Consider the following 10,052-nt stretch of genomic DNA (forward strand, 5'->3'; position numbering starts at 1 on the left):
GTGCTTTTCAGACACTTCGCACAAATCTGTGAGATATTGCTGAATAAGCAGCAGCTCGTGGCCTAATCCATGAGTTTAACCGTGGCGAAGTTGGGGGGTGTGGCCAATACGTAGCCAAGTTAAAAGAACTCAAATGAGCCCTGGTACCGGTTTGTTTTTGTCCAGGTAGTCCATGTAGTTTACAGGGTGAAGTCCACTGTTTCGACTTTACTTGGTCTCTGGTGTGAACACAGGATCTTTGTTTCGTGGACAGTCAAGAAACGACACAGAAACTCCTTTGAAATTTGCTTAAATAACCCCAAAAGAACTTTTGTTGTCTGGAGTGAGCAAATGGAGCACCAATCGCACCGGCAGGCATCTCTTGCCTAGTATATTAGTTTGTCAAAAAAGTCTTGCGGTATATTCGCTAGTTGGCGCTGAAAGCGCGTAGTTCTAGTTTTATTCGTCGCATCGGGTCATGCTATATCTTTTTGGAAAGCTCATTTCACACGCTAACACGTGTTTGATTGATTGTCGTTTCTTTTAAGTCGTTTGTGAGTTATAGCGTCGCAAACATGGAGCAAAATAAAGAGAAAATACGGCATATTTTACAGTACAACTCGATAAAGGCAAAAATGCATCTCAAGCCGCCAATAAAATTTGTGCAGTTTATGGACCCGATACAGTTTCCATTTCCACCGCTCAACGATGGTTTCAACGTTTTCGTTCTGGTGTAGAGCCGCAAGACTTTTTTGACAACCCATTATATTTCGTATAGGATATAAACCTACACTCTACAATCTCTTTTACTATGCCTCAATTATAAAAGGTTTAATCATTATTATCGATATGTTTACTTTGATTCGGTTTTTGTTTTGTGACTATGTACCCGGAAATTGTAAATAAATCGAAAAATATTTAATTATTCATCAATATTTATTTTGTCGATAGTCCCTACAAGATAAAATTTATTTATGCCAACGATTTTTCCAGTCCTTGAAACACCTTTCGAGATGGCCTTCAGCTCCTTCACCGGGACCGATGGATTGACGGCCGAGCTATTCAAATACGGCAGTAACTAATAAAGAGCATGCATCAGCTTCTTTATAGAATATGGTCGGACGAGAGCATACCCACAATCGGAATTTGAGTGACAAGGAGACCCCACAATCTGCGTCAGCTACCGTGGGATAAGCCTCTCAACATCGCATTTATGATTCTATCGAGCGTATTGTTTGAAAGATAAAAGTCCACCGTCAACAAACTGATTGGACCTTATCAGTGTGGTTTCAGGCCTGGAAAATCAACAACTGACCAGTTATTCACCAAGCACCAAATCTTGGAAAAGACCTTTGAAAAGAGCCGTTTAATACCAACGAGGTTTCGGAGAAGGCGACCCCTATCGTGCGACTTCTTCAATCTACTCCTGGAGAAAATAAAAAAAGGTATAATCTTCTATAAGAGTGTACAGTTGCTGGCGTACGCCGATGATATTGATATCGTTGACCTCAACAATCGCGTCGTTAGTTCTGCTTTCTCCAGACTGGACAAGGAAGCAAAACAAATGGGTCTAGCAGTGAACGAGGGCAAGACGAAATATCTCCTATCATCAAACAAAAAGTTTGCGCACTCGCGATTGGCTCCCACGTCACTGCTGACAGTCAGACCTCGAAGTTGTAGATAATTTTGTCTAGTAGGTAATTGAGAGCTAACAAAGACTCTCAGAAAAAAGAAACCCTCAACTCCGTTAGAACGACCAGGTGGAGAAGGACGTGGCTACACTTGGAATATCCAACTGGTGCAAAACAGCGAAAAGGAAGAACGATCGGCACGCTGTTTTAAACTCAGAAGAAGAAGATACATCTTTAAGCAAACATATACCGTTAAAAGTTGATTAATAAATTTATTTACATTTTAGATTAATCACAAAACAAGGATCCTCCCAAATAGCCCGACAGCATAAACATCATAAGAAGCACCTAACGTATTGTGTTTTGAAAATTCGACCACCTCACTTTTGAACGTGTTATTAAATGAAATCAAGGTTGGTGTTGGTGACGAAATATAAGGTAGGTTCCAAAGTAAACAGAACTTTTTTTCTAGCGCCTCTGATGACGCCATCTATATGTCGACTGGTGCGTTAGAATCTATCCTTATCGATTGTCCAGTGAAAATTTCAAGACATTTCATCTATTGGAAGTGAAGTTATTGCGTTTTAAGTGTCAGTAGTTTGAGCTATCGACGCGAAAATGAGCTTCGAACATAGAGCCAACATTAAAATATGTTTTAAAATTGGTAAAACTTTTACTGAAACGTTTCAATTGATGAAGCAAGTTTATGGCAATGATTGCCTATCCCGTAGCAGAGTGCACGAGTGGTTTCAACGTTTTCAAAGTGGTCGTGAGGACATAAATGACGATCAACATGTGAGCCAATCAAAATCCGTGATCACCGGAAATTCCATGGAAACTGTGCGTTAATTCATCAAAAATCAGCCGAAATCATCCCTGAAATTCATGGAAATGGAATAGAATATCTCCAAAACATCGATTTATCGCATTTTGACCAAACATTTGGGCTTACGAAAGGTGTTTTCACGGTTTGTTCCGCACAAATTGACTGAAGACCGAAAATTGCTCTGAATCCAACATTCGAAAGATATCATTAAAGAGGCCACCCGGCTAAAAATTTAATGCCGTATTCTACCTTTTTGAAGCGTTTGGTATTCACCTGATATGGCACCGTGCGACTTTTTCCTTTTCGGAAAAATGCCTTTGCCCATGAAAGGAAAGCCTTATGCAGACGTAGAGGCCATCCAAAGGGCTTGCACCGGCATGCTGGCGGCCATACCGGCCAACGAGCTAAAACACTCGTTGGACATGCTTTTGGACCATGCAAAAAGTTGTATTGAAGCAGAAGGAGACTATTTTGAACAAAATAAATTAACATCGCCTAAAAACCATTTGTTCTGTTTTGTTTTTAAGTCCTGTTTACTTTGGAACACACCTTGACATACATACTTCCTTCAACAAAATTCAGTTTGGCTCTAAAAATAAATAAGTATGATTTCACTCCAATTTTTATGATATACTTATAATGTTTATTACAATTGAACAAGATCGATTTGTAATTTCTCTGCTCGCTTTTTGCTAGTCTAGTGCTAGTCTAATGAATTCATACTAGAGAGTATGCGGATACCTCATTAAAGTGGTATATATACGTTAAAATTTTATATAGGGTCATACTCCGCTATGCTGAATAGAATTCGCCTTGCATTTTGTCAGTTCCAACAAGATAGCAGCCCGAAATAGACTTCGGGTTTTGCAAAAGAATGGATTTTAAGATCATGGTGTTAAGGTAGTGGCTTGCCCAGCGCAATCACCAAGTCTGAATCTAATCGAAAACTTATGGAAAACTGCTAAGGAAAATATTGGGCCCGTTTAACTAAAAAGAAAAGGCCTGGAACTCTGTTCCACCGAACACTTTTCGAAGCCTAATTAAATATAATATATATTTGTTAGAGCAAAATAGAAAAAAAATGCACAGAATTAAGTAATCAGCGGTATTCGTAGTTGCCAGAATGCTCGAGTGCCGAAGTTTTGTTAACTGTCTTGTATATAAGAGCTGCAGGGTTGTGCAGCAGGCACAATACTAATTATAGTGTTGCTAAGTAAAGAGCTATAAGAAAGAAATTGTAAACTCGAAAGCGTTAAGTTGTTTGAATAAGAAATGAGATATGTAAGTGCATAGCAATTAAGTTGGGACTTTTATTTAACAATCCAATGATCGGACACTGATAGACTGAAAACTAAGGCTGACTGCATCGCCGTCCAAGAAATGCGATGTACGGGATAAGGACTGAGGCATGTAGGTCCCTGTGGCATTTACTACAGTGGCCATATAAAGGGGCGCAAATTCGGTGTGTCATTCACCCTGGTGGATGAACGTCTAGCCACAATCCGCATTAAAGCGAAGTTTTTCGACATATCGCTGATTTGCGTCCACGCCCTTTCGAAAGGATAAGACAATGAGACCAAAAATGACTTCTATGAGCGCTTGAAGCGCACCTGTGAGATCTGCCCCCGTCACAATGTCAAAATCGAGCTTGGCAACTTTAGCGCCAGGGTGGGCAAGGAAGGTATCTTTCGCACAATAGCCAGTAAATTCAGCCTCCACGAGGTAACATCCCCAAATGGGTTGATTCCAGCATGAGATTCCAGCATATGAAAATACATCAAGCTACCTTGCTGTCTCCGGATTGAAAAGCCACCAACCAGATCCATCATGTTGTGATAGACGGAAGACACGTCTCCAGTGTATGAGACGTGCGAACGCTTCGAAGTCCTAACATCAACTAGGACAACTATCTTGCTGCAGCCAAGATTCGCACCCGCAAGCGAATCAAGCTGGCCGACAGGGATAATTCTCCAAAATTCTACGAAAAGCTGCGGCGACTAACAAAGGATTTCAAGATCGGAGCGTACTCTTGTAGAACACCTAGAGGTTATATGATAATAACCGATGCAAAGAGCATACTAAAATTAAAATTATGGATGGAACACCTCCATACTAACACCAGCCTGCTGAATGGCAGTGAAGGCATAAGATCAGAAGATGGTGAACCCGATTCGAAGTTCGAGTAGCAATTACCCATCTGAAGAACAACAAAGCGGGGGCCGATGGATTACTGGCCGATCTATTCAAACACGGCGGCGAAGAACTGATAAAGAGCATGCATCAGCATCTTTGTAGAATATGAACCGTCGAAAGCATGCCCGAGGATTGAAATTTAAGTGTGCGTTTCCCAATCCTCAAAAAAGAGACTCCACAGTCTGCGCCAACTACCGTGAAATAAGAGTGCTCAACATAGCGTATAAGGTTCTATAGAACGTATTGTGTGAAAGATTAAAGCCCACCGTCAACAAACTGATTGGGTCTTATCAGTATGGCTTTAAATCTAGCAAGTCAACAATTGACTAGATATTCACCATGCGCCAAATCTAGGAAAAGATCGATTTCAAAGCTGCTTTTGCCACCACAAAAAGAAGCTGTCTTTATGCTGTGTAAACTGACGGTGAGCAGCACCAAAAGCTCCGTTAGGATCGCAAAGGACCACTCCAAGGCGTTCGATATTAAAAGAGGTTTCAGACAAGGCGACTCCCTATCGTGCGACTTCTTCAATCTGCTGCTGGTTGAGCAGCAACCAAACGAGGTTTCAGACAAGGCGAGCCCCTTTCGTGTGACTTTTTCAACCTACTTCTGGAGAAAATAATTTGAGCTGCAGAACTTAATCGAACAGATACAATCTTTTTTAAGAGTGTACAGCTGCTGGCATACGCTGATGATATTGATATCATTGACCTCAACATCCGCGACGTTAGTTCTGCTTTCTTCAGGTTAGACAAAGAAGCAAAGCAAATGAGTCTGGTAGTGAACGAGGGCAAGACGAAATATCTCCTGTCATCAAACAAACAGACGTCTATCTTGAAACCAGCTTCAACACCAACAACAACGTCAGCCTCGAAATCCAACGCAGAATATCTCTTGCCAACAAGTGCTACTTCGAACTAAGTGGGCAATTGAGAAGTAAAGTTCTCTCTCGATGGGCAAAAACCAAACTCTATAAGTCACTCTTTATTCCCGTCCTGCTATATGGTGCAGAAGCATGGACGATGACAACATCTGATGAGTCGACATTGCGAGTTTTCGAAACAATAGTTCTGCGAAGGATTTATGTTCCTTTGCGCGTTGGCCACCGCGAATGTCGAATTAGATGGAACTATGAGCTGTATGTCGATGCATGCGACGACATGACATAGTTCAGCGAATTAAAAGACAGCAGCTTCGCTGGCAAGGTCATGTTGACAGGATGGACGCAAACACTCCAGCGCTGAAAGTATTCGACGCAGTACCCGCCGGGGGAAGCAGAGGAATAGGAAGACCTCCACTCCGTCGGAAGGACCAAGCGGAGAAGGACCTGGCTTCGCTTGGAATATCCAATTGGCGCCACGTACCGAACGGGTTTTCGAGCAAAATTTAAATTATAAAGTCTTATCTTACTTAGTAGGAAAAATTATTCAGTGGAGCATGAATGGAGCGACTACCATTATGTGCAATTAGGTACTTATCAAAGAAAATAACCCTGATGTAATATGTATTCAAGAGACTCACATTCCAATAAGAAATATTAACAAAACATCTTATTCCAAACAATACATTGGCTACTTTTTTAATTTACACAACATACTATAGTACAATCTAACAAACAAGGAGTTGGTACACTAGTTAAAAGATACATATCGACGAAACTTTTAATATAACTTCAACACTGTCAACCATAACAATGAAATTAAAAGTTAATCATTCAATTTGTATAGTCAATACATACAATTCCCCCCCAACAAGCGTTTAACGAAACTGACCTAAGGTATATGTATAAACAGCTTCTCAAACCTGTCTTATGAGTTGGCACCTTCAATATTTGGAATCCACTTTGGGGCTCTCCCAAATCAAATGCAAGAGGCTTGATAATTGAAAACCTTACAATAAACCACAAAATGACATTATTTAATAATGGCGCTCCCACACACTTCTCAACGCATTCACCTTTCACCAATGTAGACCTCCCCTTTCTACCCCCGAACAGTCTCCCAGAATCGAGTGAAGACTTTTTTCCGAACTTAAAGGTGAACCAATTTTAATCAATACTGGTACCGAACTACATGCTACAAAATCTATATAAGTATATAAAAATCAATGCCACTTTCTTTGTAATTTCATCACTCATAAACGGCTGAACCGATTTGGCTGATTTTGTTATTATGAGGAGAAGGTTCTTAGGTAAGAAAAAATTACGAAAGTTACCGGAAAACCCCTAAAAACACCCCTTTTCTTTTTCCCATACAAACGTATATATTTTTACGTATGTATACATATGTACATATGTAACGCTAACGCTCGAGAACGGCGGAACCAATCTTCATGAAATCAGAAGTTGTTCGCTGTGGATCTGGAAAGGGTTAGATATAAAAAAAACCATATACTTTTCATAAGGAAAAGTCGAAAAATTGGAAATTTCCAAAAAGTGACTTTTCATACAATTCTTTTTTGTTTTGTTTTTCAATATTTTGATTTGTAAATTATTTTAATCGTTCAATTTCGGTCGCTTGCTTTTTTATTCCGGTTATTTAAAAGAATAATTATTGAAAATTATTCAGTGAAAACTTTATGTGTGTTTCAAACGAAGTGATCATATAAGAAATTAGTTTAAAGAAAATGCCGGCACGTCCAAAGTCGACGTACTCGAAATGCTCGGGGCGTGTTGTCACAAAGAGTATCACAAAGTGCAGTGCGACGTCCACGAAATAGATTTGAAGAAGCTCATCATGCAAGATATCCAGCAAGACCTACGCGAATATGACGTCGTGGTTTCAATCGACTATAATGTACATGGATATACTGGAATGATGGATGTTATATGCCCATATTGTGAAGCGGCTAAGTTCTCGGGTGAAACGGCTGGAATGTGTTGCGCTAACGGGAAAGTAAAATTGCCGGAATTTGAACCGCCTCCTGAACCATTACAATTATTAATTTTTGAGACATCACCAGAATCGAAACATTTTTTAAATCATATACAAGAGTACAATTCGTCTTTTCAAATGACTTCTTTCGGCGCTACAAAAATTATAAGAGATCAATGAATTTATGGCGAAAAAGATTCGAATAATTGCCGGAAAACCCCTAAAAAGAGCCCTTTTCTTTTTCCCATACAAACGGAACGGCTGAACCAATCTTGATGAAATTTTCAGAGGTTGTTCGCTGTGGATCGAGGAAAGTTTAGAAATAAAAAAACCGTATGCTTTTCGTGAGGAAAAGTCGGAAAATTGGACGATTCCAAAAAAATAACTTTTTTTCATACAAAAATTTTTTTTTCAACTTTTTTCCTTTTGTTTTTCAATTGTCAAATTTGTCGTTTGCTTTCTTTATTCCGGCTACTCAAAAAAAAAATTATTGAAATTTATTCAGTGAAAACGTTATGTGTGTTTCACACAAAGTGCTCAATTACAGATTAAAATTTGTTACGATGCCACGAAGAGGTCGCGTTCGTTTTGGCATCAACATAAGTATGTATATTGACAGCCCATGGCACATGACCGAGTATTCCCAGGATGCGATGACATACGAATGAAATTATGGATCGCGGGCAATCAGCAAACGATCGTCACGATGTCAGAGGACAACTTTTCAAACAACAGTTGGGATGTTTTGTAAACTTTATCTTAAAGCAACGTATATGTGGTGCAGTTAGATGCTGGATGTACTCTGTTGAGTGGCAAAAGAGAGGTTTGCCGCACGCAAATATTCTTCTTTGGATGGTGGATGGTGGTTACACCAAATCAATTTGATGAAATCATTTCTGCGGAAATTTCTGATCCAGAGATAGAAACAGAATTATACGAAGTGATGAAAACCAATATGGTTCATGGACCTTGCGAACTTTACAATCCCTCTTTGGTTTGTATGTCTGACAATAAATGCACGAAACACTACTCATGTGCTTTTCTTTCGGAAACGGAAATGGGAAATGATGGATATTCACTGTATCGGCGTCGCTCACCAGACGACAATGGCAGAACATTCAGCATTCAATTTAGAAGAGTGAATATCGAAGTTGACAACACATCTACAGTACTATATTCACCACTATTGTCTAATTCACATTCAAAACTCATATCAATGTTGAGTATTGCAGTTTGTTGAAATCGATCAAATGCGTTTGCAAGTCCGTCCCCGAAAGAAATAACAAATGGGTCGCTACGTGTACTGCAATGAAGTGTTAAGTAAGATATTTACTTTTGCAATTCATGAACGTTTTCCGACTGTTGTGCGTCTCGCAGTTAATTAGAAGAATGGCCAAAGAGTGTATTTCAACCCAGAGAATATATTGGAAAACCAACTAAATTAACATTGACGAGTTTTTTCTCAACTTTCGTCAGTGATCCGAGAACATTGCTCATTCGAAAATGCCTTGATATTATACGTGGAATGCATCGTCGAAGTAATAGTTACGTAGAAAGCAAGGCAAACCAGTAGATGGACATCCAGGTATGTTCTCAACACATTAAGACGAGTTTTCACAATCCACCCGAAAAACCCACGATTGCTTCTAACTTCGGTTGCTATTGATTAATGTACGCGGTTCCACTTTATTTGAGTCGTTGCGTACTATGAATGGTACGATGTGTGCAAGTTTTGGAGAAGTAAGCCAGCAATTACACTTGCTGGAACATGTTTTCGCGATAAACATTTCGACATATCAGCCTTCAAAATCCACAATCTGCACTATATAATACAAGGGGGGCAGAATGCTTGATTCTAAAAGTTCTTTTGAGTTCTAACTATTTGCCATTTCAGTTCAAACGTATTCCGTTTCCAGTGAAAATTGCATTTGAGATGACAATCAACAGGACACAAGGATAGTCGCATAGTGTGTGGCATAAATTTGGAAATGCTATGTTTTTCACACGGTCAGATATACATACGTGGCGTTCTCACGAGTTGGTAAACCATCTTTTCTGTACACCGGAACAGAAACCAAAAAATGTTATTTATCAAGCTGCGTTACATTGAAAAAAAAAAATGAAATGATAAATATAACTTTCTTTCCATTTCAAAGCACATAATTTCACGCAGGACAACGGCTGCGGGGTTAGCTAGTATACTCACAAAAAGAATGGACATGATTGTGTAGGATCATAAATTTAAGACAGACTAAGCAAAGTGGAACAAATTTCAAGCAGAAATAATAAACAATATGAATAACTAACCCACAGGCAATATAGACCAAAAAAACATCTATTATTACAAAAGCTATACGTTTTGCAGCAAACAATTCAATTCTCCAAAGCAAAACAAAAAGTTTCGAAAGCCTCCCCCAGCTGTGAAATATAGAGCACCAAGACCTTCGCGCTTAAAAATTCACGATAAAAATATAATTAGTTGCAAAAAATTTAATGCATACTTCAAAAGGGCGGCCAAGAGAAAGAATTTTTAAACTTTCACCTCGATAA

This window comes from Bactrocera tryoni, unplaced genomic scaffold (assembly GCF_016617805.1).
Source record: "Bactrocera tryoni isolate S06 unplaced genomic scaffold, CSIRO_BtryS06_freeze2 scaffold_121, whole genome shotgun sequence".
Lineage (NCBI taxonomy): Eukaryota > Metazoa > Arthropoda > Insecta > Diptera > Tephritidae > Bactrocera > Bactrocera tryoni.